Below are 26872 nucleotides of genomic sequence, written 5' to 3' on the forward strand. Positions count from 1 at the left end.
CGAGTCCAAATGGGCTGGCTGCTGCTGCAATGCCTGTGCTCCAGCTCTGCACTCCTTACTCTGCAAAGCAAGCCCATGGGTTAGGGATGGCTGACATCTCAGCCAAACCACCAGTAGCTGGAAAAAAAAAAGAGGGGAAATGATGGAAAAGCCAACAGCCTCCTTAAATAAGTGTAACAGCACCACTGGGCCTCGCCACAATGATCCTGTACTTGCAGGTTGTATTTTTTTCTCTTTTTTTTGCAGTGATACATCAAGTTAAGCATAGCGTAGATGACACTCAACAGGTTCCAAAAAGACAAATAAACAAAAATTCCCTTGTAACCAATTTTTCTTTTTCCCATCAGAGAAAGCAAGGAAAAGTCAGTCTGCTGGAAACAAAATTTCATCCTAGGTATACAGGACTGCAAGTGTTTAAAGATACTTTGTAGTTATAACTGGAGAAGAAATTGCCCTGCTATCTTTCCATTTCTCCTTGACATGCATTCAAAAGAACATCAATATTTCTCTTAAGACGTTGCTAGACTTGAGTGCTGTGAAGTTGCTATTATTCTTCCCTTTCCTTTAATTATTTTCTTCCATATATAGAAATTTGTTTTCCTCAGCTGATAAATATCATCAATTTAAGGAATGCTACTATCATATAACCACACAAATATATTTAGCATATAGAAAGTGTGTTCTCCCTTCGTCATTATAATAGAAATACAACTTGATTTATAATAATGTTATTGTCTCCTGCAACCCATTCATTTTTTTCCAGTGGAAGGGCTGCAGGTACTGAGAAGAGAGGAGGTGGCACTGCCACAGTATTCCATTGCTGTTTCTTGCTGGGGATTGACTCCATGGCTTTCTGGAAAGGGTGAGGTGCACCAAGGCCCTCTGGTCCCTAGGTGGGATGTAAGGGTTTGAAGATTGCTCCTATCCATCACGCCCACCAAGCCACCAGCACCTCATGGGTACCTGAGCATCCATCCTGGGGTCCCCACTGTTACTGGGGTGCAGCACCCCACCACACACCCATCACTGCCCCATTGGAGCAGCTGGGATCAGTTCAGTCTGCTGCCGGAAAGGGTTCCTCTGCTTTCTTTGCAGAGAAGCAGCTGCAAGCACTGAGCTCGCCGGCTGCTGAGTCTCAGCTGAGAGCTTCCCATCCTGCATCCACTCCTGTCTGCACCTATTTGCCTATTAAGCAGAGTTCAGCTGCTCTGCGAGCAGGACTGAGATGGCACCATTCATCTGCGCTCACTCCCCAGGCTGGCAGTGCTGCAGCACAATGTAGCTGCTGAAAATGCCTCTCACTGTCTGGGACGGGGAAATTTCAGTCCCTGGCAGCGATGCACACACACACACCAAGTTTGATATAATGAAGTGAAAGCCAGATTGAGCTGTGCCGACCAACACACCTGTAAGTTACCTCTGCTGCTCAGGGGATCATCCACCGGAGGAAATCTCTGTCTGTCTCCACACCTGCTGCTCACAAAGCACTGTGCCTCTGCCAGAGCTCTCCATCAGCAACTCCAATATTTGCAAATTCTCAGTTGCAATTTTTCCCTAACTCCTCTGTTCTGAAATGGCCGCTCAGAAACACACACAACTTGTTTTTTCCCTCTTTCTTTTGTAAGGGAGGCATTTGTTTAATGAGGCATTGATGGATCTGAGCTGCCAGATGGAATCGTCTCGGTGGTTTTGTGGGTTTTCAGCAGCAGCTTGCTTCTCGAGCTGTGGTTCTCTAGCCCACACTTCACATGGCAACCCATGCTAAAGCCCTCAGGTGAAGTGATTTCTGCCCTCCTTCTTCCAGTGTCTCTTGGTGCTCTGAGGTCCCTGGGGTTGCCCTGTTGCTAGCACAGCCCCACTGCTCTGGTCCCACACATAGCATCCAGAGATGACATTTACCACAACATATACCAACAACTTTTGACTCAAGTAGTAAATCTTAAAAAAAACAAATCTTACTGTCATTTCTTGTATTTTTGACTAACCTTGAAGATTCAGATGGAACTGAAAGTGCTGGTTTTAACTTTAGTTTGTTCATTACCAGATGCTTTTTTCCCACTGACTTTGTCCCATAGCGATGCATGTGCATCAGGTACAGGTATGGCATGATTTGTGGCATTGTACAGAGCACCCTGCAGGTGTTGTATGCCATGGACTCATCTTCCTACAAGACAAAAGAGGAGAGGAGTCAACTCTTTGAAAGGGTAGATAACAGCAGGACAAGGGGAAATGGTTTGAAGTTGAAGGATGGAAGAAGGGATGTCATGGGGAAATTCTTTAGAGAGAGTGGTGAGGTGCTGGAACAGCTGCCCAGAGGAGCTGTGGATGCCCCATCCATCCCTGGAGGTGTTCAAGGCCAGGCTGGATGGGGCCCTGGGCAGCTTAGTCTGATATTAAATGTGGAGGTGGATGGCCCTGCCTGCAGCAGGGGAGTTGGAGATTGATGATCCTTGAGTTCCCTTCCAACTCAAGCCATTCTATGATTCCATGCCCCAGGTGAGAGCACCCAGCTGCATTCATGGTCCTGATGCACTGTGCCCTGCCCTGCTGGGCCACACTGGCAGCCACAGGGGATGTGATTTGCAAAGGCTGAGGCAAAATCTGCCTTGAGTTGGCTGGAAACTGCTACTCCTCCATCTACATAAAAATGAATCAGAGCCATAATGCTCATCTTCTGTACTCCCAATTAGAAACTATAATCAAACTGTCCACACGCTTGGATCTGTCCGTTTTTGCTCCAGTCTCTCCTATTCAGGGATATATGGACTATCAGTTATTAAAAAATCCTTCTCTTTCTGATATAAATATTCACTAGATGTGGTTTCTTTTGTCTGCACAATAAATATTACAGGGAAGCTCACCAGGAAATTAGAGCAGAGCCTGCAGCTGGCTGTCCTTGGATGATGTACTGCGAATGAACGGCATCCTGTGGGGATTATTCCAGTCCCCGAACATCATACTTCTTGTATCTGAACATCAAAATATGCTTTCTTCCAACTCCAGACAACGGTACACATATAAATTTTCTAATGGATTTTCTGTTCAGCTGTCACTGTGGCTGATCCAGTAGACAGAAGTATATCAGCCACATCCACTTATATTAGAAGTACCATAACGTTCCCAAAGTCGCTTTGAATTTGGTTTGATGGTCTCAGATTTCAAGTAATGTACAAAATCACATATTAAGCACTTTCTTTTGTACTCCTTCAACTGGTGTCCATCCACCCGAGCGTGTGCAAGGCCTTAGACATGGTCACACAGCACATCCTTATCTTTAAGTGGGAGAGATACAGGCTTAAAGGGTGGATATGGAGTGGGTTGGGAGGTCACAGCTGAAGGGTGACAGTGAGCTGCTGGGGTGGGCTCAGAGGTGGCCATGAGGATGCACAGAGGGCTGCAGCACCTCTCCTATGCAGACAGGCTGAGGGAGCTGGGGATGTTCAGCCTGGAGAAGAGGAGGCTGTAGGGAGCTCAAAAGGTGTTAGTACCTTCTTGAACAGATTGTCCTTACCTTCAGGCAGGACTGTGGCACAGGACTGAACCCTGGAATGGTCTGGAAGGATACGAGGAGATGTCTGCTCTTCATCCATCGGCAGCTACACCGCATTCATCAATGTCACAAAAGCTGTTCCCGGCTCCCATCTGGCCCAAGTCCAGCCTGTGCTGGAGCTATGATATTGGTTTTGGATAGATTAGCTCTCAGTTAGTCTTTAGCTGTCTCGTGGAGGAATTATTGCACTATAATACAGTCTGTAATTACATGCTCACATGATATCTTTTCCATTCAATGCACAGGATGGAAATGTATGGGGAAGCATTAAGGTTGCAGGGACAAAAGTGAATTTGACCTTAAGGTGCTTGCATCCAATCTACAAAGCCTTCCTGTTGGCACAGCTTGTCAAAAACTCCGTTAATTACTCAGAGACCAGATTTGCCAGGCTGCACTTAACAGCCAAACAGACAGCACTTCTGCTCAGAGAGCTGCATGAGTGAAATTCAGCCCTGGACACACTCAGCAAGGAAATTAGATGAGTGTGACACTACCAGCAGCTGGGAGGGAAGGGGGCATCCCTCATGGTTGGGCACAGCATGGGCATTTACACAAACCCTTCCTCACATCTTCTTTGCACGCACCTGAAGCATCCCTTGCTCGTGGCTCTGCAGAATCATTTTCCCAGCACAGGGCAGATCTGTGCAGCCCTGCAGCTGGGCTCTCCACGTGCACATCTTGCTCCACCCAGGGATGCATGAAGGCTGAGGTCACCAGTTTTGCAGCAGCACCATTCCATGGTTCTACAGCACCTAAGCTGATTTCTGACCCAGCTCTTCTCCAGTCATCCTCCTGCAGAGACACTGCTTGCACTGCGCATGGTGCCACTGCTCAGCAGTGCTCCTGGACCACCAGCAAGCACTCAAGTATTTCTTGTATCACTCTTACTGCAGCTCATTACACTGAAATCCCATTTTCAAGGCCATTATCTTCATTTTTGTCATTCAGGGAGTGCTATAGCCAGTCTCAGCTTAATGTTCCCATGGGAAAAGCAGCTGTGACAACGACAGTAACACAACAGATACTCAACAGGGCTTCATAACGCTGGGCTGCAATATGTTTGACTTTCACGTGTGGCATGCATGTATGATAATTCACAGCTGACATTACTGAGAAGTCTTTAAAGGTATCAAGAAAACAACAGGTTGAGGTTTGTAAAATTTGTTTTCCCGAGGGAGGAAGCAATTAAAGCATCCATTGGAAAGTGTTAATATGTCTCTAATTATTAATGAGAGGCAGCAACAGCTGGCTGCATTACCCGACACTAAGTCCATATCCTATATACCTACCCTTTGTATACCATGTATGCTATATATCAGACATACCCTATAAGCTTCTGGATTTTCTCAGCTGCAATAAAGCAACCCTGTTTGTGTCACAGTAATATCCCGGAAATTATTACCCTTCAAAGAAAAATCAATTTTTTAAGTTATGTATTACTTAGGGGAAAAAATGTGAGCAAGGAACATTTCTCCATGTTATTTATTTCTGTTGCTCTATGGTGATGGGGGGTTGTGATGACATCTCAGGACCACTTGGTGACTGATGTTTGGACTGACTGAAGTTAGATTAAGCCTAACTAACAACAGTTAAGCAGCAGCTTGAGGACTATGCAGCTCTTTGCTTCAGAGCACTGACACTGAGTTTCGTATTAGAGGACGCTGCCACCTGTTTGCATGCACTTTCAGGCAGAAGCAGGGAGATGCAGATTCTTTTTTGATTCAAACAAAAGCTAAATGATTTAACTCTATTTCTATTTCTATTTCTATTAACTCTATTAACTCTATTTAACTCTATACTAACCAGTCATTATCTCCTATCAAAGCAGACTGCTTCCAGAGGAGAAGCTTTTTGCAGGACCCCTCAGTGCATCTCTCTGCTGTTTTAGGCCAGTGAGTGCTGAAATGCAGAGCAAAAGCTTCAGCTCCAATCCTCCAGGGCTTGAGTGTTCAGGGCATAACTGGATGTGGTGTAGGGTGGGTGATTGCACTCCTATTCAATTTGTTTTTTGACTTGCCATATGCAGCCAGGAGGGGAATCCTTATGCAGATGGATTTGTCGTACAACACAGCTTTCAGTAACAGCAAAACTTGTCTGAAAATCTACTTTATAGCCATCCTTGCTTCTACAGCCTTGAGATCCTAAGGCTCAGCAAATGACTACGCAAGGATCACAGCAATACAACTGGCATTTTCCCCCTTCTAATCCTTTGAAATTTCAAGATGATACCAAATACTGGGGTTTATTTTGTTTTTGCAGTTTCTACCTCTTTGGTAAGTGAAGTCCAAAATCACCATCAAAATAAAGCAGCAGTGCAAACATGGTGTGCAAAGTCATGGCCCTCATGCAGCAGCCTCACAGGGCCAGCGGCTGGCAGCCAGCATGTCACAGTCTCCACAGTGAGGTGCATCTATGCAAAAGCAGCTCATTCTCCACAAGGGCATGGACACAATACTTTCAGTGCAACCATGCTGTTCTCCCTGTTAAAGCTTTCCACTCCTCTGTTTAGATGACATTTAATTACCTTTTCCTTCTCCCTCCAAAATCCAAATGAAACGACAAGTTCTACAGAGCAACATTGACATTTCAGTCGCTTGGTAGCTTCCATCTTCTCAGTCCCTATAAAAAAAAGGTGATATCACATTTTCACCACCAATGCATAAACATCACCAAGCCTGTGATACACAGGGATTCACTCTAAATCTAGAGGTTGGCAGCCCTGCCAGCAGCAGGGGGGTTAGAACTTGATGATCCTTGGGGTCCCTTCCAACCCAAGCCATTCTATGATTCTGTATGTAATTTTCATCAGCAGCTCTTGTAATAAATCCAACACCACGTTTGCATTTCCAGCATATGTTGTTTGCCTTTCCAACATAGCAGCTTCTGAAGGGCTGTTCCCCTCTGACATGACACATCTGACAGTGCCACAGGAAGCGGGGGATCTTCAAAGAGTGCCACAGCATTGCTGGGAGTGCAGAATGCATCTGTGTGCATCTCACAGCAGGAAAAGCAGCCACTTCGGGAGTAATTAATGCAAATCACTGCTCCACGTGTTCACATACACTCTTGTTCTGCTGCGAGAAACTTGCGGTGTCCAGTAGCAAAATGCACAGAGTGACAGCCATGGTCTGGAAAACAGGAATAAATCCAACACAGAGCAAATGTGAGTGGGATGTGGAGTGGGCAGGAAGTTATGGTGCTTGCCCAGGAAAGCTGCACCTCCCTCTGATGGCATATAGAATCACAGAATTGCTCAGGTTGGAACAGACCTTAAAGATCATCAAGTCCAATCACAACCTAACCATACTACCCTAACAACCCACTGTTAAATCACAGCTCTGAGCACCACATCCAAACAGTTTTTAAACACACCCAGGGACGGTGACCCAACCACTTTCCTGGGCAGCCTATTCCAGTGCTTAACAACCCTTTCCATAAAGAAGTTTTTCCTGATATCCAACCTAAATTTGCCCTGACACAACTTGAGGCCACTTCCCCTCATCCTGTCACCAGTGAGAAGAGACCAGCCCCACTCTCCCTGCAATCACCTTTCAGGTATTAGAAGAGAGCAATATGTTTGCTTAGCGATGGCCACGTTGCACCTTTGAAATACAGTTTTGGTACTTTGGGAGGAAGAGAGGTCCCAGCTTCAGCACATCAGTGAGTTAGGGCCCAAATCCTGCATACTGCATTTTAAAAATCCCTATTATCCCCTCTATCAGTCAAAGACTCTCAGAGCTTCTGCAGGCACCAAGAGCCACCAGTGATAGCGTGGGTGAAAGCAGCTCCTGGCAGAGAGCAGCCTGCAGTTGTGCAGATCTGTACCCCACACTCAGGTTACACCATCACCGAGCAGGGAGCTCTGTGGGACCAATTCCAAACATATCTGATGGTCAGGTTTGGAGCAGAGATTGTAAAAATGGTGCTCAGCATGTTTTCTGTGATGGCTTTTGAGTACTTTTGTTATTTAAATCCATTTTCCTGCATACTAAATTTGCTACCGTTAGCTAATCTGCTTCATGTCAGATGAAAGTAGAGATAATATGAATACTTACAGGTTCCATTTGATACAAATTTTTAGATAAGGCACAGTGAAATGGAAGAAATTTCTGAAACAATTCACATGACACTTCTATACAGTTCATTTCCTTCGTTTTCATTTTGCCTGCATCTCATTTTCTTTGTAAATTCCTCCACCCAGGCTGTAAATGCTGCAGAATGTGATAGCAGTCACAGATGACCCATTCGAAGCTGTGTAGGTGACACAGAAACTCAAGACTCGATGTAAAAAATGAGTTGCAATGCTTCATTGAAAGTCAATTCCTGTCTGCAAGTAGCTTGATCCCTTCCTAAGACTTTGCCCAGCCTTCTTTCCTTCCTATAGACATTTTAAACACTCTGCTCCTCTTCTGAGCTTGTACAAGCTCATATGTGTGCACATAACAGCTCCTGAGCCATCTCTGCTTCAGCAAGTTACTGAGACAGGGGAGGCTGAGGTTGGATATGAGGAGGAAGTTCATCAGCCACAGGGTGGTGAGGCACTGGCACAGGTTGCCCAAGGAGGCTGTGGATGCCCCATCCCTGCAGGCATTCAAGGCCAGGCTGGATGTGGCTCTGGGCAGCCTGGGCTGCTGGTTGGTGACCTGCACACAGCAGGGGGTTGGAGCTGGATGAGCACTGTGCTCCTTTGCAACCCAGGCCATTCTATGGTTCTGTGGTTTCTTGGCACAAAACATGAAGCTACAGCTGCACTACAAGCTATGATATAGTTATCACGTCCAGGAGTTTGCTCCAGAAAGCAGCCTCCATTATCAGATATTCACAGACATTGTCTACCAGGTTTTGCAAGCTTCCTTCCCCCAGCTGAACAAATCGGCCCTATAAAAGCCTCTTAAAACCACATTATGATTTTTTCTCATCATCACATTACTAGGAACTAAGAGAAATGAGACAGAATCTGGATATCCATAGCACATGGGCAATTTCTGAGAGTTCCTGGAAGACTGTACGCAAATTGATGTTACCCTTGACTTTGTGCTCTATCTCAATTTTGTACATAGCATTTTCCTCTTCCATTTAATGGAAACTTAATTGCTACAGAAAAAAAAAATAAAGAGAAGCAAAACCAATGTGTGATTCAACACTCACAATATTGCTCCCAGACATTGGGTCTGAACGGGGGATTTCTCAACACAGAATGCTTTTCTTTGGGAAGGAATTAATTGTGCATGTCAGCCAAGAGCCACAGTGTCCCCCCTCAGCCCAAAGCCATGACCAGAACTGTGTGCTCCTTCTCCACTTTTTTCAGTTGAAAGAAGGCTGGGAGATGTTCCCCAGTGGTTCCACATCCTGCAGGGAGATGGCAAAGAGAATTTGGGACTGAGCAGCCAAATCAGCAACAAGAAAGGACTTTCCCACCAGGGCATTTCTGCTTTGCCTCAACAATTGATTTTCTCCCCATGGTACAAATATCTCTCGTTGGAAATGTTCCTTGCAACCCTATTAAGATACTTTCTAGCTTTTCACAAATGCAAGGAGGGAATGCATAGGCTGAAGTAGCTGGCGTGACGCAATTTGGTCATGGATAGAATCATAGAATCATGAGGTTGGAAATGACCTACAAGATCATCGAGTCCAACTGTCCTCCCATCACCATTGCTGCCACTAAGCTACTAGCCCAGATCTCGTAGCTCCTCATGCCAGGGATGGCGACTCCACCTCCCATCTGAGCAGCCCTTTTCAGTGCCTGAAAGTGCCTGAGAGAAAGAGTTCTTCCTTACATCTAACCTAAACCTCCTCTGCTACAACTTGTGGCCATTTCCTTGGGTCCTGTTTGTTGCCTGGGAGAAGAGGCCAAACCCCTCCTCCAATAACTCCTATAAATCAGGCAAATCTTATAAAGGCAAACACAAAGTCTTTGTCAGAGCACTGGTAGGTAAAATTGGTTTCTGTGTTAATCAAGATCGAGGTTAAGTACCAGTAATAAACAGAACTATGGTAATGAACTAACATGCCATCAGGAGGCTGACAAGAATAACCCATGTGCAGCTCCTGTACCAATATGAATGTGTGCTCACTGAAAGTATAAGGGACCTCGCTGATCAGAAGAGTTTGAGATAGGAAACCAGAAGAACATATGCATCAAAAATAGGGGACAGTAGTTCTTTGGAAACATCCTTATGACTGTTCCAACACTACCTTTGTATCAGGGTGTGTTAATTTGAATTTTGCTGAAATAAAGCTGTGACTTTCTGGGTAATCTCAGAATGAAAGTAAAATGTAAGGAAAGGAATGAATCTTTGTGCTGTGCCTAAACTCAATCTGATCTAAGCATTCCATTTTTGTTCTAAAGAAAAGTAGGATATAACTGTGTGAATCTGTTTCCTTCCTCTGCTTTCATTCTTGTAAATCATCAATCCCACACCGAATCTCAGCACCCAGTGTTGTTTTTCTGCCAAACAATCTTGAGACTTGTGCGCTGAATGAGAAAAAAGGATGGATAGAAAACTCACATTGCTTAACAAGCAGGAGAGCCTCCCAGGTTACAGAAGCCAAGGCCTCAAGACTAAGAAGCCAGGCTGGATGTGGCTCTGGGCAGCCTGGTCTGCTGGTTGGCAACCCTGCACATAGCAGGGGGTTGAAACTACTTGAGCATTGTGGTCCTTCTCAACCCAGGCCATTCTATGATATTATGATCCTTTTATTTGCTATGGCATCTTCCCAATGCAAAACAAGATCTTTTGCCTGCATATATAATTGTTTCTCCTTCTGGACCACTGTGACAGATGGGTGTGTTAAATTGATGTTTAATATGTTGATACATAAAGCTCAATTCCTACCGTAGAAGTGTGATGCTTGCTAGAGAAGATTAAAATTCAGAATGGTAATAATGGATATAATTCTTGCTTTCCTGTTTAGCTGAAGCCTTGGGGTCTGGCTTGCAGGTGGACATGGTACCAGTCTGAGTATAAAAGCAGCCACAGCACAGGTGATGATGCAGAGCAGCCTCACACATGGGAGGAGAACTTGCAAGAGCTTTGCAGAAGCTGCTGAAGCCACTGGGGTTGCAAGCTGCCAGGTGCACCACACCAGGCATCCCCCAGAGCTGCTCTGCTCAGAGAGCTGCTCCCTGAATTAGCACCAGGATGACTGCTGCAAAATGCTGTTGGACAAGTTCAGGCAACAAATGGCTATTTCTTAGCAATTCACAATGCTCTCTCTCCTCTGTCTTTTGCTTGTGTCCCATTTATATCCTGACAGAGCTGCTGAGCAGCCCCCAGATCAGCCAGCACTGCTGCACAGCCCCAGATGCTTCCCCACACACCTCACCTTCATGCAAACAAGTCTCTTCCATGAGTGAAATGCACTACATTTGCTAAATGCATGAAAGACAAAAAGCAAAACAAAAGAAACCCGATCAAATTAAAACCAAAAAGACATGCTTTGCTTGATGTAGCAATAATTAGCAAGGATTTGATCTTCCTGCCAAACGACAGCTATGGTAAAATACAGCATGAAGAGTTACTGCCTGCACCCAGAAGTTCATACATAGAGTCCAAAAGAAGTGTAAAAGTCCTCTTTTGCCCATAGACTATGCTTTAAAGGGAAAAAAAAGAAAGAAAAAAATGAAGAAGATCTTTTGCAGGCTGCAGCTAAAGCCCAAATATCCAGTTGGTATACATCTATTAAATACAAGGGTCTCAGGATGAGCAAGGTCTAAATGTCTGCAATAAATAATGTGAGTAGCTGCGCTTTTTACAATTCCCCTTTCCCTATTACTAATTGCAAGCATCCTATTAGCTTTAATTACAGCTACTAAACATTCAGCAGCCATGCAATATTTATCAATCTAGCTGCAATGGCTCCTAGGTGATGCTTTTCCTGAGATGTGGCTGGTTCTGTTTAGCACCAGAACAATGTGCCTATGCAGTATGAGGAATCTGCACAAAAGCATTAAATCACTCAAGAGTGAGTAGCTGAGCAATAAACACATTTAGAGCTCTGGTTAAAGCCAGTAGGACGTGTCCTCCAGGGGATGCCCTCTTCCATCCTCCTCAATCCCTTACAACAACCACGGGATCCCTCAGATGCAAAAAAAACCCTCTCATTAGCTCACATGGCCCTGCAGCTCATTGTCTGCAGGCATTCATTAACCTTAACCCTGTTCTGATTTTGCTGCACAACTCCAAATTTAGTGCCACCAGATGGGGACCCCGTGGTGCTGCAGAGCTCCCACCTGGAGAAGTGCTGCCCGCGGATGTCAGGGTTTGGAGTGAAATGCATATGGCAGAGATGGCAATAACTGTGACAGTGCTGAGAGCAGCAAACCTCACTCTTAATGGCAGCTCCTGCGTGGCTTCTCACCCCATCTCTTCATTAAGACATACTTGCTCCTGAAGCCAAAGCAGTTCCCCATCACACAGCCAGAGGAACACACAGACAGGAGCTCCCCACCAGCAGTGTGCAGCCCAGTGGGAAGCCAGGGAATGCAATGGGTTGCTGTGACATCTCCTGCATGCTCCTCTACAGACTGTCCTCACATTCTGCAGAGCCAGAGCACAGGGACACAAGGACATGGGGACACAAGGATGCCAGGATACAGAGACATCAGGACACAGGGCACCAGGACAGGGGGACATAGGGACAGAGGGGCACCAGGATACAGGGACATAAGGACACATGGGATGCAGGGACAATGGGACACCCCCTCAATAGGAAGGGGAATGTGTAAGCAGAGCCCTCAGCCCCACTCATGCCCTCCTCTCTCTGAAGAGGCCCCACTGCAGTGCCTCCCTGCCTCAGGGAATAGCAGTTTCCTAGAATAGTATCCCAAAGTAGAAGACATAGCTGCTGAAAACTTTAAAGGATTATTACAGGAATGGTAATAAACACTATCAATGATTCCTGTATTTTTCTGCATTTAAAAACAGCATTTATCACAGCTATGGGTTTTAACAGCCTTTAAATTTCTTTTATCGCTGCGAGTAGATTTGTAGTGCTGTGCACTATATATTTAACTCTTCTGATCTACACAATGATTATTTTGTATAAAAGCTGATTTTTTTCATTTTAATTTCTCCGTTACAATGCATCCTTTTCATTTTGTCATGTTTGTTTCTAACCTATTAAGGAACTCTGTGCTCACTGGAATTACCATTGCCTTACCTCCAGACTGGTTGGTTTCCTTCATTGCGTCCCTCTGTGGAGCAAGGTAGTGGAGCTGATGGCATATTCCCATCTAAAGATAAATTTACCAACAAAAAAAAACAACAAAGGATGAGTAGGAAGCACATGTGCAAGCTGCTGGGTTTGAAGCTGCAGACAGAAAAGAAAAGAGAAGAATGCTGCCAGAATCACAGGGAAAACTCAACAAAAGAGCTTTTGAGCTAAGCCTTGACCCCAAAGACGCTACAGAAGTAGGAGATGAGACACTATTTCTTTTTTGATTCTTCCAAAGAAAGACTTTTATGTTCTCTGTAACAAATAAACATCTCTATCTCCAGCACTGATGCCTGATGCTGTGCCAAATGGTTGCAGTGGCCATCAGGAGCCCTGGCAGCAGGGATCTCTGACACGATGTCACACCCATAGAGCTCATCCAGGCTAGCCAGGATTCACACAAATTCTACTTGTGACATTTTGGGTGTTTTCTTCCTCACTGTACCTGTATAAAAGTATTCAGGTGACAGAAATATCTGATGGTTCACATTCAAATGCTTTTCAAGACCAGTGGGAAAGGGTGAAGAAAAGTTCAGCGAATTGCTTTGTTTTGAAGGTAATTCATGCCATGCAAGCTTCCTAATCATTTAAACACTGCAAATTCATTCATATTTAATGCATCTCTACCATGGTGAGGACCTGAATTAAACGTAACTTATGTGTTTTGTAGATCAGACACTTTATACTCACCTCAGCTCCCTCCCACCTGCAGGGAGTGTGAGCCAAGTGCTCGAGCAGAGTCCGTTCTCCATGGGAATGCCCTGTGCCCACCGGGCTGCTGGCACAATAAGATGCTTTCAGCTGCTCTGCTTGACGTTGCACTGTGGTGTAGCAAAGCATTCAAGCATTGGTGGCCCAGAGATTAAAGAAGCAGCGTGGAAGGTTTGCAGAGGGCTGGGGAAGCATCATCCTGCTGGCTCCAGGCCTGGCCAGCAAAATGCCCTGGTTCTGGCTGCCAGGGGTGGCTGTAAGCCAGAAAACAAAGTGCTCCTACAGGGCAGTGTTTGCAGAGCCACAGCTCTGATGCACTGGAACAGGTTGCCCAAGGAGGCTGTGGATGCCCCATCCCTGCAGGCATCCAAGGCCAGGCTGGATGTGGCTCTGGGCAGCCTGGACTGCTGGTTGGTGACCTGCACACAGCAGGGGGTTGGAGCTGGATGAGCACTGTGCTCCTTTGCAACCCAGCAATTTCTATGATCCCATGATCTCAGTGCTCCAGGGTGCCAGCATGAAATTTGGAGAGGTCTGTGAAACAGAGAGAGTCTAATTTGTGATAATGGGCCTCGGTGCCCCACTGCTCATCCCTTAGGTACCCATTCTAACACACTGTTGCTTGCCAGTTCCAAGGTACCATGCAGGCAGTGCAGTCCACCTGCAGCATGGAAGCACTGTATGAAGGGCTGTGGCACAGACACCTTCCTCAAGTTCTCATTTCCAGCTATCTGAGACAACTTTGTTCTGGTGTAATTCGAAGCAATATATTGCACTGATCTTACATTCACAGACATCAAAGTTGTTCACATCTACGTACAAAGCGTGACACTTGCTCCATTACAGCATTCAAACCAGGCAGAAGACAAGGCTCTTTGATCTGGTTTTGTTGCTTCCTGAATTTTGTTCATTTTCATTTTCCCATGGAAGTAAGAGACGTAGCTAAAGAAATCTCAATAAAAATTGTCCCTGGTGTAGAATGTGACAAGCAAGCAGACGTGATTCATGAACATTTATGATGTATTAATGAAACCAAGACAACCTTTCTTCCAAACATGCAGACAACCATATAAACAACTTTGTCAGCATTGGCATAAGAATAAATGAATTAACTGTTTCCAATGTGTGAATTTTCTAGTTTAAGCTAATTGTACAGAGCACAACAGATCTGAAAGGAGGTTCTGCTGGCTGTGCCAACGGAATGCATGCATATACGTGGCTGGCAGAAGGGGACAGAGTAAAGCTGCATCCCAAAGAAAAGCACAGTCCTGTCAGATCAGGGCCATTTATATAAGTAAGTGTAAGCCCAACACTGCCAAATAGATATCAGGAAGAGAATCCATTAAGTGTTATTGAAAGTCAGGGTATCCCCTCTAGCTAAGAAAAGTTATTAGTCTGACAAATGTCAAGTGCTAATCTAGAACTAATGGGATTTAATTTTATGAATTGTTTTCATAAATATTCTAAAATGTCTTTAGAGAGACATATTATATAGTTTCAGATCTCTTGAATTCATAAAAATATTTTAGCACAGAATATGAATAATTCACTGCTATGATTTTATTTATATAGAGAAACGATATTTTATTTGTTTGCGCCTTAAACCACAGCGTCTCAACGTCTCCATTTGCCACAAGCCCAAGCAATGGTGTGCAGGAAAGAAGCAGAGAGAGCCAACAAAGCACTGCTCCTCAGAACTCCTCTGCTCAGATAATATGAATGAAGCACCTTTATTTTACCTGCACGTTGCAGCAGTACTTCAGAGCTCCGTTCCAGCGGCCGCATCGCCCTCTATTCTTTTCATGGGAGTCTGGGAGGGGAGGGTTGGATTTTCTGTGCTCTTCGTGCCAGCTGCCTGCTGTCAGCAGGAGAGTTCCTCTCTCTGTTGCTCGGTTCTCCTTCCACTGGAACAGTGCTGGAAGGTGAGTTGGGAGAGATGAAAAGCACTTCAGAAGGAGCAGGGAAGGGAAGTGAGAAACTGGAGCTAGGCTTTGTTTGCTCAGCTCCTTTTGTCCCAAGGACCATCCTGCAGGGCAGCCCAGCCCCGCTGCCTGCACCGTGCCTCACATAGCAGCAGCCCAACATCCTCTGCCCCTTCATTTCTGCATTTCTTTGTGAGCAAACAATGCTGGTGTATTTTCCTACCACCTTTTCATGAAGCAGGTGGTGGAAGCCAGGTCTGGCACCTCCTGCTCTGGGGAGGGTGCTGGCAGCGTCTGGCATATCTGACTGAGACACCACAGCACTGGGTGCCTGTTGTTCAGGTGGAGCCTTTGCTTGCTTCAATGCTGCAAGAGTAATCCCTGGTGCAACACAGCTTCCCCACCAAAACTTCTTTACATTACTTTGGAGATACATGGAATCATAGAATGGCCTGGCTTGCAAAGGAGCACAGTGCTCATCCAGCTCCAACCCCCTGCTGTGTGCAGGTCACCAACCAGCAGCCCAGGCTGCCCAGAGCCACATCCAGCCTGGCCTTGAATGCCTTGCAGGGATGGGGCATCCATAGCCTCCTTGGGCAACCTGTGCCAGTGCCTCACCACCCTCTGGGGGAAAAACTTCCTTTTAATATCCAACCTAAACCTCCCCTGCCTCAATTTAAAACCATTCCCCCTTGTCCTATCACTATCCACCCTCATAAACAGCCATTCCCCCTCCTGTGTATATGCTCTCTTCAAGTATTTTAAGGCCACAGTGAGGTCTCCCCACCTTACAGACTGCAAGCCAGCACTGAGGTGGCGATCCAGACGGAATAAATGGCAAAGAAACCAGCATTCCATGCCCCTTTCCTCATTCTCCGATTAATGCTGCTTTATGCCAGGGTTTGCTCTTGTGCCCCACACCTGCCCAGGGCACAAGGCTCTCCTGCCTTGAGTCACCTTCCCCTACTTCCAGCAGCACCTGTTGATTTCCCTCAAAGCTCCTCAGTACAGAGAGGATTTCTGAGCATACAAAGCCCATCTCTTATAATAACATCTCCCAGTCACTTGTTATATCCTTGTAAAAATGACATTAGGTACTCTACAGTACAGCCGAGTATTTCAGCAGTAAATGAGATCGTGCTCACCTGAATTTATTCCCCAGTATAGGCATGGTCTGGAGAATCACTGAAGTGCAACATTTCAACTCTTCACCATCACACAGACATCAGAGCAGAGTCGGTTTTGTATATGTTTGCAACCAACATCAGCACCCTGTGCCCTGTCTCCTTTCATAGCACTGTCCGTGCTCAGGTCTCCACCAGGCTTGCATGCCTGCAATAGGCAAAACAGGACTTCTTACCCATGGCAGATCAGCTTCTGCTTTCTAAAGGGAAGAGCATGTCATTTTATAACTCAATTGGTTCTGCTTTCTGCCTATTTTGCATTTAATTGTGCAGTCATTTGGTAGTTGGAGAGGGACAGAACAAATATCATTATTTTCAACAGAGTTTCTGCTGTTTTGCTCTACTTCATTAGGTAGAAACAAGCACTAATCCTGAAAACCAAGTATGATTAAGTAATAAAAGTTTGAAAGAAATTGCACTAATAAGGAAAATAACTGTAATAACCTCCCCTTCTTTAACAACAAACACATCTTTGTTAAAATCTGATCACCCGAGGCAACACCCAGGTTGTGCAGAAGCTTTCTTTTTCACTAAGGAGCTACAATGCCATGGCAGAGGTTTGCTCTGTTCCCACCTCCCTCCTCACTGCCAGCTACAAAGAGCAGTGCAGCCCTGGGCAGTGGGGCTCCCATCTGCAGTCTCTGTGGCCTTTCTGAATCCTCTCCTGGCAATATGGACTGAAAGTGATTCTTGTTTGCAGGACAAAACAAGAAATAATTTCACTTCCTGGAGGAGGTGGAATTATAGAATCCTAGAATGGCCTGGGTTGCAAAGGAGCACAGTGCTCATCCAGCTCCAACCCCCTGCTGTGTGCAGGTCACCAACCAGCAGCCCAGGCTGCCCAGAGCCACATCCAGCCTGGCCTTGAATGCCTGCAGGGATGGGGCATCCACAGCCTCCTTGGGCAACTTGTGCCAGTGCCTCACCACCCTCTGGCTGAAAAACTTCCTCCTAATATCCAACCTCAACCTCCTCTGTCCCACTTTAAAGCCATTCCCCCCTGTCCTATCACTATCCACAGACATCCTCACATTTTCTGAAAGCTGAAATCCCACAGGCTGTTTTCCAGCTATCTTTGTTCTCCCTGAACGATGTGCATCCTCACAGTGTCTTACATTGCTTTAGCTCCAAATGGAGCAGCAATGTGTCAGACTTGTACATTCGTGACTTATAATCTTGAATATGCTTTTAAAGTTTCAGCGCTCGGTGCCAAGCATTCCCTGCACTACATCCCTGCTCAGACAGGAATGTGCCACATGTAGAGGAGGGCTCTCCACTCTTTGTTGTCACACCCAGCTCATTTCCCAGGTGACAGTCCCATCCCACCTTCCTCTGGACCAACAGGAGATAGCCACGTACCATGGGAAGAATGCCACAGATAGTTACAAATACCCACCCAAGGCCAACCAGAACCACTTTCATCTGTAGTTTTTCAAAATAGGGGATTCTGCAGAGCAACTTCTCCAGGGAATAATGGCAGCTGCTCCTTTCCTCTCCTTCATCAAATACAAGTGGACAATTTTCTGGAGTGGAGCTTTTCCTATGAAACAAATGGGCCTCCTCCTCCATCCCCCACACAATTCCAGCTCACACTCACTTTTCCAGGCTCATTTTCAAGCGTCAGCCTTGGAACAGCCCTCTGCTGTGCCTGGAATGGTAATTCAATGGCAGAGCGCGAGCAGAACTGTATTTCCTTACATCTCCTCTTGCATAAAAAGCTGTTTACTCCCAAACTGTTAACTTTATGGAGACTTACATGGTTGAGCACTCCTGCTGCCGGAGATATTACTTCTGTCTATCACGAGGGAAACCTGTCCAATGAAATTTCTTATCTGTCACCCAGATGCAAGCTGAAGCTTCTTCGGGATGCGCCGGTTATCTGCCTCAGATTAAAAGAGCGAGTGCCATGTTGGGAAGTGATTTGTGATCGCTGGGTTTTAATGATAAGTGTAAAGGACCTCACCTCTTCAGGAGTGTCACTGCAGAAGCTGAGAGCTGAACACGATCTCCTCGGAAAGCAATTTGCGCTGCAATTACAAAATACCGGGGCGTGCGTCATGGAGAGCGAGTGGATTGCAGGGGTTTAATTCTCCATTTACTGCAGGCAGGCGTTCCGTTATTACTGACATCCTTGCCATGTGCCAAGTGCTCAGTGGGGGCTTTCACATGCTAAAGCAGATTAAAGAATCTTCTCCAGCAAAAAGGTCTGTCTTTACCTGCGTGCCTTTGTTCACGGCATGCCCAGCTCTGAAGATAATGAAAGTTGCAAGGAATGCATAACAGCTAAATCAGCTTGCTGTGCAGCATGTCAGTCAGCATGTCATCAGCAAGAGCTCATAGATCACCCCAAGCTAATGAATCTGAACGTAAGAAGAGTCCAGCTGCTCCATAAATCCCTTTTTTTTGGGGTGGGTGCAGCTGGAATAATCTTAACTTTTTCAAATGATTCTTTTCTGCCTTTAAAGAAAACAAACCCAACAGTAGCAAGCGTATTTCAAGTTATATTTGAAAAGAAAACAACATGTGAGGAAACTTTTTAAATTATTATCTTTAAATAAAGTGCTCTTCTTGCTCTCCAACAGCTTCACACCACCTGACAGAACTGTCCTGGCTCTATTCTTTAACAACAGCTATAAAACTGAAGAGAGAAGACAAGTAGGTTTATTGCAGAACAAGTTGTGACTCAGACAGATTCACTTAAGACATACCAAAGAGACTTTTTTTTTGCTCATTCCTATAGGAAAAATGACTTTAAGTTTTTGAAAAAAAATACAAATCCACACCAATCAGGCAATCTGGGTTATTTCTCCCAATGGAGAAAACCATTGGGAGCCCAAGGGCTGTGCAGCCCTGTGCTGAGCTGCCCAGTGGGAGCACGGAGGGCTGGGTGGCCTTGAGACCAAAGAAAACAACTGCAGGAAGTACAGGGGAGATTTCCATGCATCATCTCCTCACATCCCTGCTTCCAGCCACATTGTGCTTACAGCACCCACCTCGTTTTATAGCATGTTTAATAATAGGCAATTTCAGTAAATGCATATGGGAGGAAAGCCTTTAGTTTGTAGTGCCTGCTATTAACATCAAAAATCTTGTTACCTCGGGAGAATGGCCATGGGCTTGATCTTAAACCACCAGTAGGATCAATTTTCGTTAGGAAAGTAACTGGCACTGAGATTTTGAGCTGAACACTGAGTTTGGCATTCTATGAACTGATCAACAAAAACTGCCCATCTAATGGCGATATGAAATAATTAAGGACATGCTGTATGATTGCTGCCTTAAATCCCTACACCGGCTCTGACATTACGTGATGCTCAGTAGGAAAGCCAATAAAAGTCTCTGCAAGGTTATTTTTCCTGTGTTGTCAGCACATTGCTACTTAATGACTTTTAGAGTAGGTCAACTGAAAAGTGGTTTCTTTCACCGTTATATGTTACTATCAAGATTTTATTTCGTTTGTCAGCTGTTATTTCTAAACTCCAGGAGCTGTAAACATGATTTTTGATTTATTTATTGTAAAAAATGATTATTTTCTAGTCACCACACAGCTGATTTTGAAAAGCTATTCCTTTTTTATGACTGCACAATCCTATCATCTTATATCTCAAGCACCATAGAGAGAAAAGCTACTTCATAATTACAAAACCTGTCTCTACCTTTGGTTTCCTTGCTGGCTGTATTAAACGTGCTTTTATGTCAAATGCATGAACCTGAAAATGTATGTGAGCCACATCTCCAAAGGCATGGCCCAACCTGCAAAGTGGACACGGACTGGGGAGACAAAAAGATTGAGATCAAGCTAATCTCTGGGGAGGTTCACCAAGGCAATGCTCTAAAAAACTCATATATATTCATATATATACACATACTTCATGTCATCCACAGTCTCAAACAGAGCTTTATTTGTCTGCATTTGATACCTTATGGTCACACCTCTCAGCTCAGGACCACACGTGGCTGGTTGGGTGTTCAGCAGTGAGGTACGTAGAACAGGGTCAGGCAGCAACACTGGGGAAAGCATCGTCAGTGGGTGTCAACTGGTTACACTACAAAACAGAATAAAATAAGGCTGTTTTATTAGGAGGACACCTCAGAAGGGAGAGTTTGTGGCTTATACCCCTCCCTTGATGCCCTGTCCCTGGAGGTGTTCAAGGCCAGCTTGGATGGAGCCCTGGGCAGAATGGTCTGGTATCAGATATGGAGGTTGGCCGCCCTACCTGCAGCAAAGAGGTTGGAGCTTCATGATCCTTGAGGTCCCTTCCAATCCAAGCCATTCTATGATTCTATTGTTCTACACGCTGCACAAAACCAACTTCAAGTGATTTTACGACTTCAGTTCTCAATTCAAGCCAGCAGGGGCATAATCTGCCAGCACAAACCATCACTTGGTACCACCAGATCTCCTGCTCCTACCCAGGGCAATAGGAGCAGCCTAAGCTCAAGTTCAACAAGGGCTTAAAAGGCACCACTGCTGCTCAGTCAGTACAGCAAGTGGCCAAAGCCTGCTGCACGCCGACCCAGCTATTAATGCATACAAGGCTACCTTTCTTTTCAAGAAACTTGAACAAATTTGAAATGAACTTCCAATGAAATATTAATACTTATGTATTTCCTGCATATAAGTGATGGCAGAATTTGGATCCCTGCCTATACCTTTAAAAGCAAGCTTTGAATAATGCATGGAAGATAGGAATTAAATAGTTGTCTTCTCTAGAAGATAGAGTTGGACCTTTATTCTTTTCGTTTCCTCGTCATTAGCTTTATAACCAGCTTCTCACTAGTTCATGAATATTAGAAGAATTTGACAGTGCAATATATTGCAATTGAAAGAATATTAATTAAGGTTCATCTCATATTCTATGGCTCTCTGTAATATCATCTGAAAAAGAGTCATTATACCAAACTGGGAAGTCACGCTTTATTCAGGACAGTGTTATCTTTTTAAGCAGATGTGAAGCTATTAATTTAAACAGTAAAACATTTCAAAACCTGTATTCCTCATTGTTTCAGATATTAAGAACTGCCTTTACCTACTTAAGCAGTGAAGATTTTACTTGATTAATCTTTTCAGAGAACGGGGACTGTGGGTTCTCCACGATTATAACTTTCCTCCTAACAAATCAATGCAGAGAGCAGGACAAGTAAATTACCTCCACAACAGCCACTGACAAACTGGCGACGAGTCCCCAGCATAAGTCATTCCCATATTGTTTCTGATGCTTTGCATTATGGCATAGCAATTCTCTGATGCCAGAAACAATGCCCACTTTACTGCAAATTAGTACCACCAGAAAAGTCGCATAATCTATTCCTTCTGTTTCTCTTTGCTCATAAATAGCAATTTAAATACTCTAGGGATCATCCACTCAGTAAGTTATCATGCTGCTTTCCAGACTCTGAAGAGCTCTATCCTTAATGGAACCAAATCCAACTCTTTTAGCCTTTTTATTTTTTAGTCAGGAAGACAAACATGAACACAAAAACCCCATAAAAACAGGAAGTTTTTGTACTAAGAGGCCTAAGAAAAAAGTTCCCTATTCATTGCACTGCCTCCGTGTGAGGTTTTACGAATGGAGACAAATAGCTTCAACAGACAAATTATCTCAATTCTGATCAATTCTTTGGTCCCTCAGGGAATCAAAAGAGGATGCAAATCTGATCAGAATTTTTTGTTTTGTTTCCCTATGAAAACATTACTAAATCTACTAAACTGCAATAATTTAGCCACCAATGTGCTGCCTGGCGCTCACGCATCGTGTGCGTCTCACAGGCCACTGTTACCAGTAAAGCCTATTTAAAAATAGCCCAAATTTTGAAACAACCAGCATTGCTACATCATTTATTTAATTTTTATATACTCTGAATTGATATAAAATAGTATAACATTTGATTGAAAGCATACTGTTTATAAACTGCTGTTCTAGCGTTAGAGTTAGTTTGAGTTTATTCTTTAAAATTGCCATATAACATTTAATCTGTAGTGGAAAATTGTTTGGCAGCAAACCTTCCATTGAACTATAGCAATAAATGTGTTTCCTTGCACAGGCTGCAAAATTCACTTGAACCCTAATTCTGTTTATATTCTCTGAATGACTGTGGATTAATGACCAATGAAGTGAACAAACAAGCCTGGGTGTGCCAGTCTGCCAATAAATAATGCAGCCTGCAGTACCATCACCCTGGCTTTGACACAGCCTATTGCGTGCCGTCAGGGCTGAAGGACCATGGAAACACTGAGCTGCTGCAAGCTCTTGATTTATCTCCTCTGTTCTCTTACTCCAAATGGTTCCAAACTAGACTCAAATTTGTTGTGAGGTCTGAGACCCTCATCTCGCCTTACCAGTCTGAAAGCTTGGATTCATCTTGTCTTTTATCCAGTTTTACTTGGGTCCACCTGAAAACCTTTTGGGCTTCAGATTAATTTGGACCATCACTGAGAAGCTCAGCGCTCCGAGCACCGCGCTAACTCACCCACCTGCTTTGGTGCCTCTACAGACACTGCAACCAAATTGAAATGATTACTAAAATTGAGCTCGTTCTTCTGGTTATGTGCTGCAGCTGTGCTGATTTCTGCCACTTCTGTGGTTACCATCCTTCATTTTTTCAGTAAAATCTTCTGTTGGAAAAGTGAATGAGCCTGCCCAAGGACTCGTCCACTTTTACAGGGAAGCTAACACTGCAAAGCCATCAATCTTTGCTGCATTCCCAGTTTTACTGCAACTCTCAGCTGCATGAAAGGAAAGCAATCAGGCCAACAATTTCACTGTGATCAGATCCCAATTCTTTTAGTTTCTCTTCCATTTCTGAACAATGATTCACCCTGCTTCACTTCCTTACCTAATAGTAGATGTTTTTTTCCAAATAATTTATTGCTTGCATGAAGAAGGGTCAAAATACTAATCAACATTCATAATAATATCCTCTTAGATCGTTTTAAAACAACTCTTTAATTAATGGGAAGAAATTGAAAGTGTGTATTATAAGCCCATCAGGATTCTTATATGATACTGTCTATCTCTAATTGCTATCCTCTTTAAAAGGCATGCCCTGAAAGCAATGATCAAGTCTTAAATGCCTGAAGTTAAAGTTCAATTACATCAGATGAAGGGAATGCTGAAAATTGGCCGACTTATTAAAATCTGTGTAATTTGACTGCACACCATATCTAAATGCGTTGAACAGATTCTGAGTTAATGTTAATGATAACTGCAGCACTGGAACATTGGGTTCTGATCTCCCACTGGGACCAGAGGAGAAAGACAAGGCCAAGAGGGGGAACACAGCCAAGGCATGAATCGTAGAATGGCCTGGGTTGAAAAGGAGCATAATCCTCACCTATGTGCAGGTCACCAACCAGCAGCCCAGGCTGCCCAGAGCCACATCCAGCCTGGCCTTGGATGCCTGCAGGGATGGGGCATCCACAGCCTCCTTGGGCAACCTGTGCCAGTGCCTCACCACCCTCTGGCCGATGGATGGGAGCAGTGTGAGGAGGGCATGGGGCTGCAGGTGGGTAAGGGGGTTGGAGCAGGGATTCATGATAAAATAACAGGACTTGGAGAGATGGATGCCAATAGCTTTGAACAGTTTCTGTCTAGTGAACAATTATTCATTGCTGAGTACTAAGTACTACATAAACATTTTATGAATATAAATAAAAGGAAATAAATTTCTCCTTTATATGGGACAGAACTGGAATAGCAGTAAACTTCAAAGTCACTTAAGATGCTATTTTTCCTTCAATCTCTATTGAGCAAAAGTGATTCTGAGCCACCAAGGAATGGGTACAGCTACTTTTTCCTCTCACTACTTACCAACAAGAGAAAAGCCTAATACAGAAATCTTCTTATATCCTGTCTCAGTTTCCAAATGGAAGCTTAAGATGGATTGCCCGGTATTGTATCTCCAAAATCACTGAAATCTCCTAAACGAAAACCCCCAAACATAGACAGCTTCCATGCTCTGTTTTCCAACATGCAAATGAATGGTGATGACACATTGCAGTGCTTATTTTTAGTGCTTGAAGGCAGCGCTGGCTGAAAGCTCACGGCTAAGAGATGCAGCTGCTGAGCATGTCTCAAGTGGGGTTTTAGGAGGAGGATGGGCACTTCTGGAAGACAACTTCACCCCCAGTGAAACAGAGAGTTCTCTCTAGTTAAAGATTTCTTGCTGCCTCCTATGCCTGGAAAACAAAGCCGTAAAGACATTAATGACATTGCTTCCTTGCAGTGTCCTATAAGAAAAAAGAGGGCAAGGAAGGACCAGCATCTTCCCAGGGAAGGAAAGGATATGGCCAAAAACCAAGAGAAGGGATGGAGGGCAAAGCAGGCTGGAAGATGAGTGGTTTTGCATGGACCAGACCCAGAGGACTCTTGAGGCCAAGGCCAAGTGCTGGGGGAAGGGAACAGGCAGTAGGCAAAGGCACCTTTATGGGACTGACCTCAGGAATTAACTCAGCTGAATCAGTGCCGAGGTTCCAAGAAGTGCTCTGGGCAACTTGGTGAGATGCAGCAAATTGCACCTGGTGTCAGGCACGCGTGATGGTGATGACAACTGAAATCTTAAAAATAATCTTTGTACTTTTGCTCTCAGCTTTGTCTGGAGGATGTGCGCTGGCTTTGTGGAATCACTGCACTGAGCTGTAAATGATGTATGAAATGGAAAACCACAGTTCAGCCACTGCAGAGAGAAACCATAGGCTGGGCTTTTTAGTCACTCATAAACTGCACTATTTGCACGAATATCAAGCACAGACACACCAGAAAAGCTCGCCAAACTTGCACAGCCACTCAAGACACGGCCCAGTGGGAACACAGCAGGGCTGTTCAGAAAATAACACAGTAAAAGCCAGTGCAACATTCAGAAGATAATTCTGATTCTAATGGAACCTTGGCTCTGAACAGAATTACAAGTTGTTTGCTTTCTGTTGCATACACAGTAATTTCATCACAATTTCACTGAGCTGACCGTGGGGAGCTGCCTGCACCTCTCTTGATTCTCCATCACAAATCCACTTGTGATTTTATTCTCATAGCACCATTGGTTTTAGCATGAAATTATCATACCAGGATATACATCCCAGATAAAGGTATATATATTCTTGAGCACAAACCCCAGATCTAAGTTTTTGGACTCTATCTCAATTTCCAAGCGGTGCTGTTAGGAGAGGATGCTTGCATGAACATGCCAGCAAATGTCTGGAAGACAACTCTGCAATTTTTTTGCTAAGGACAGAGTCACAGAGCCATCATAGAAGCACAGAATCATTAAGATTGGAAAAGACCTCTGAGATCATCAAGTCCAGTCTCAATCCATCATCCAGCACCACTCAGTCTCTCAGCTATGCACAAAAGCATAAGGATCAGCCACTGAAACTCTGCAAACTTATTTCAAACCTTGCATTTTAAACCTCCCCCACCAGCAGAGGAATCCTTGTCCCCCCTACCCCCATGCCTCAGGGCCACATCCCTGTCCCCACTCCAGCACCAACACCAGCAGGAGCCGTGGGGAGGGCTGCAGACACAGCACTGAGCAATCTCTGCAGCTGCAAGATGGGCTTTGTGCTGAGGATGCCTCAGGGACGAACACAGCTCACTTGTTGTTCTGTGAGCTTACCAAGAATGGTATCCACATCACAAACCCCATCTATTCCAAGGTCATTGGGCTAAAAGAGAAAATATAAATCACTTTCATTACTCAGGGTTTTTACCCTCGGTTCCCAGATTAGAGAAGATCTCGGCCTCTGAAGGCATGTAACTGAAAGGAATGGATTGACTAGAGGGTTAGGAGCATCAGGGAACCGCAGCATTTCAATGGCCATTTCTGACATTCACCACCAGCCTTCTGAGCTCTCGTTTTTTGTCCCACTTCTCCTTCATTTCCACAGACAGATGGCAAACAAGTAATATGGACACAACAGCGGCAGTATTTCACTTCCTTCTATCTTTCCTTCTCCATAATTAATTCACCCAGTGCAGCCTGCCACTCCATAATCAATTAAGCAAAAAGCCAGGCCTTTTAATTTCAGTGCAGCCTGATATCTGATGCATACTCTCATTTTCTTTCTGCACTTCATGGAATGCCATGCCCACACCAGACTCACTTTCAGCCACTGCACACACCTTTCTTTTGGACTCTATTGCAGACAGAGGAAACTGAGGTTCGCTCTCAGACTTCCCACAGATGCTTTCTCATACAGAGTTCTCCCATCACTACTGACCAAACCAGCTATACCCAAATCTCCTTATTTCACAGGAGCTGCTTCTGGCTGACCAGTGCTCATAGGACAA

The 26872-nt window shown here is 44.6% G+C and overlaps 1 long non-coding RNA gene across 11 annotated transcripts; it reads right to left on the reverse strand.

Annotated features, from left to right (window-relative positions):
• LOC128077606 (uncharacterized) lies at window positions 1-26872 on the reverse strand. 11 transcript variants are annotated; one of them, XR_008205078.1, is made up of 11 exons: window positions 26705-26872; window positions 20507-20632; window positions 18550-18755; window positions 18343-18465; window positions 16548-16734; window positions 15220-15395; window positions 12716-12788; window positions 6075-8899; window positions 3512-4545; window positions 1986-2164; window positions 1-117 (listed from the first exon to the last, which is right to left on the reverse strand). It is a non-coding gene; the product is annotated as an uncharacterized LOC128077606 (long non-coding RNA). The 11 variants fall into 11 exon arrangements; XR_008205084.1 differs by having other exon boundaries at window positions 3512-5295; window positions 5343-6169; window positions 7606-8899; window positions 18550-20632; XR_008205081.1 differs by adding an exon at window positions 13460-13544 and having other exon boundaries at window positions 18550-20632.

This window comes from Tympanuchus pallidicinctus, unplaced genomic scaffold (genome assembly GCF_026119805.1).
Source record: "Tympanuchus pallidicinctus isolate F22 unplaced genomic scaffold, pur_lepc_1.0 scaffold16, whole genome shotgun sequence".
NCBI classification, from domain to species: Eukaryota; Metazoa; Chordata; class Aves; order Galliformes; family Phasianidae; genus Tympanuchus; species Tympanuchus pallidicinctus.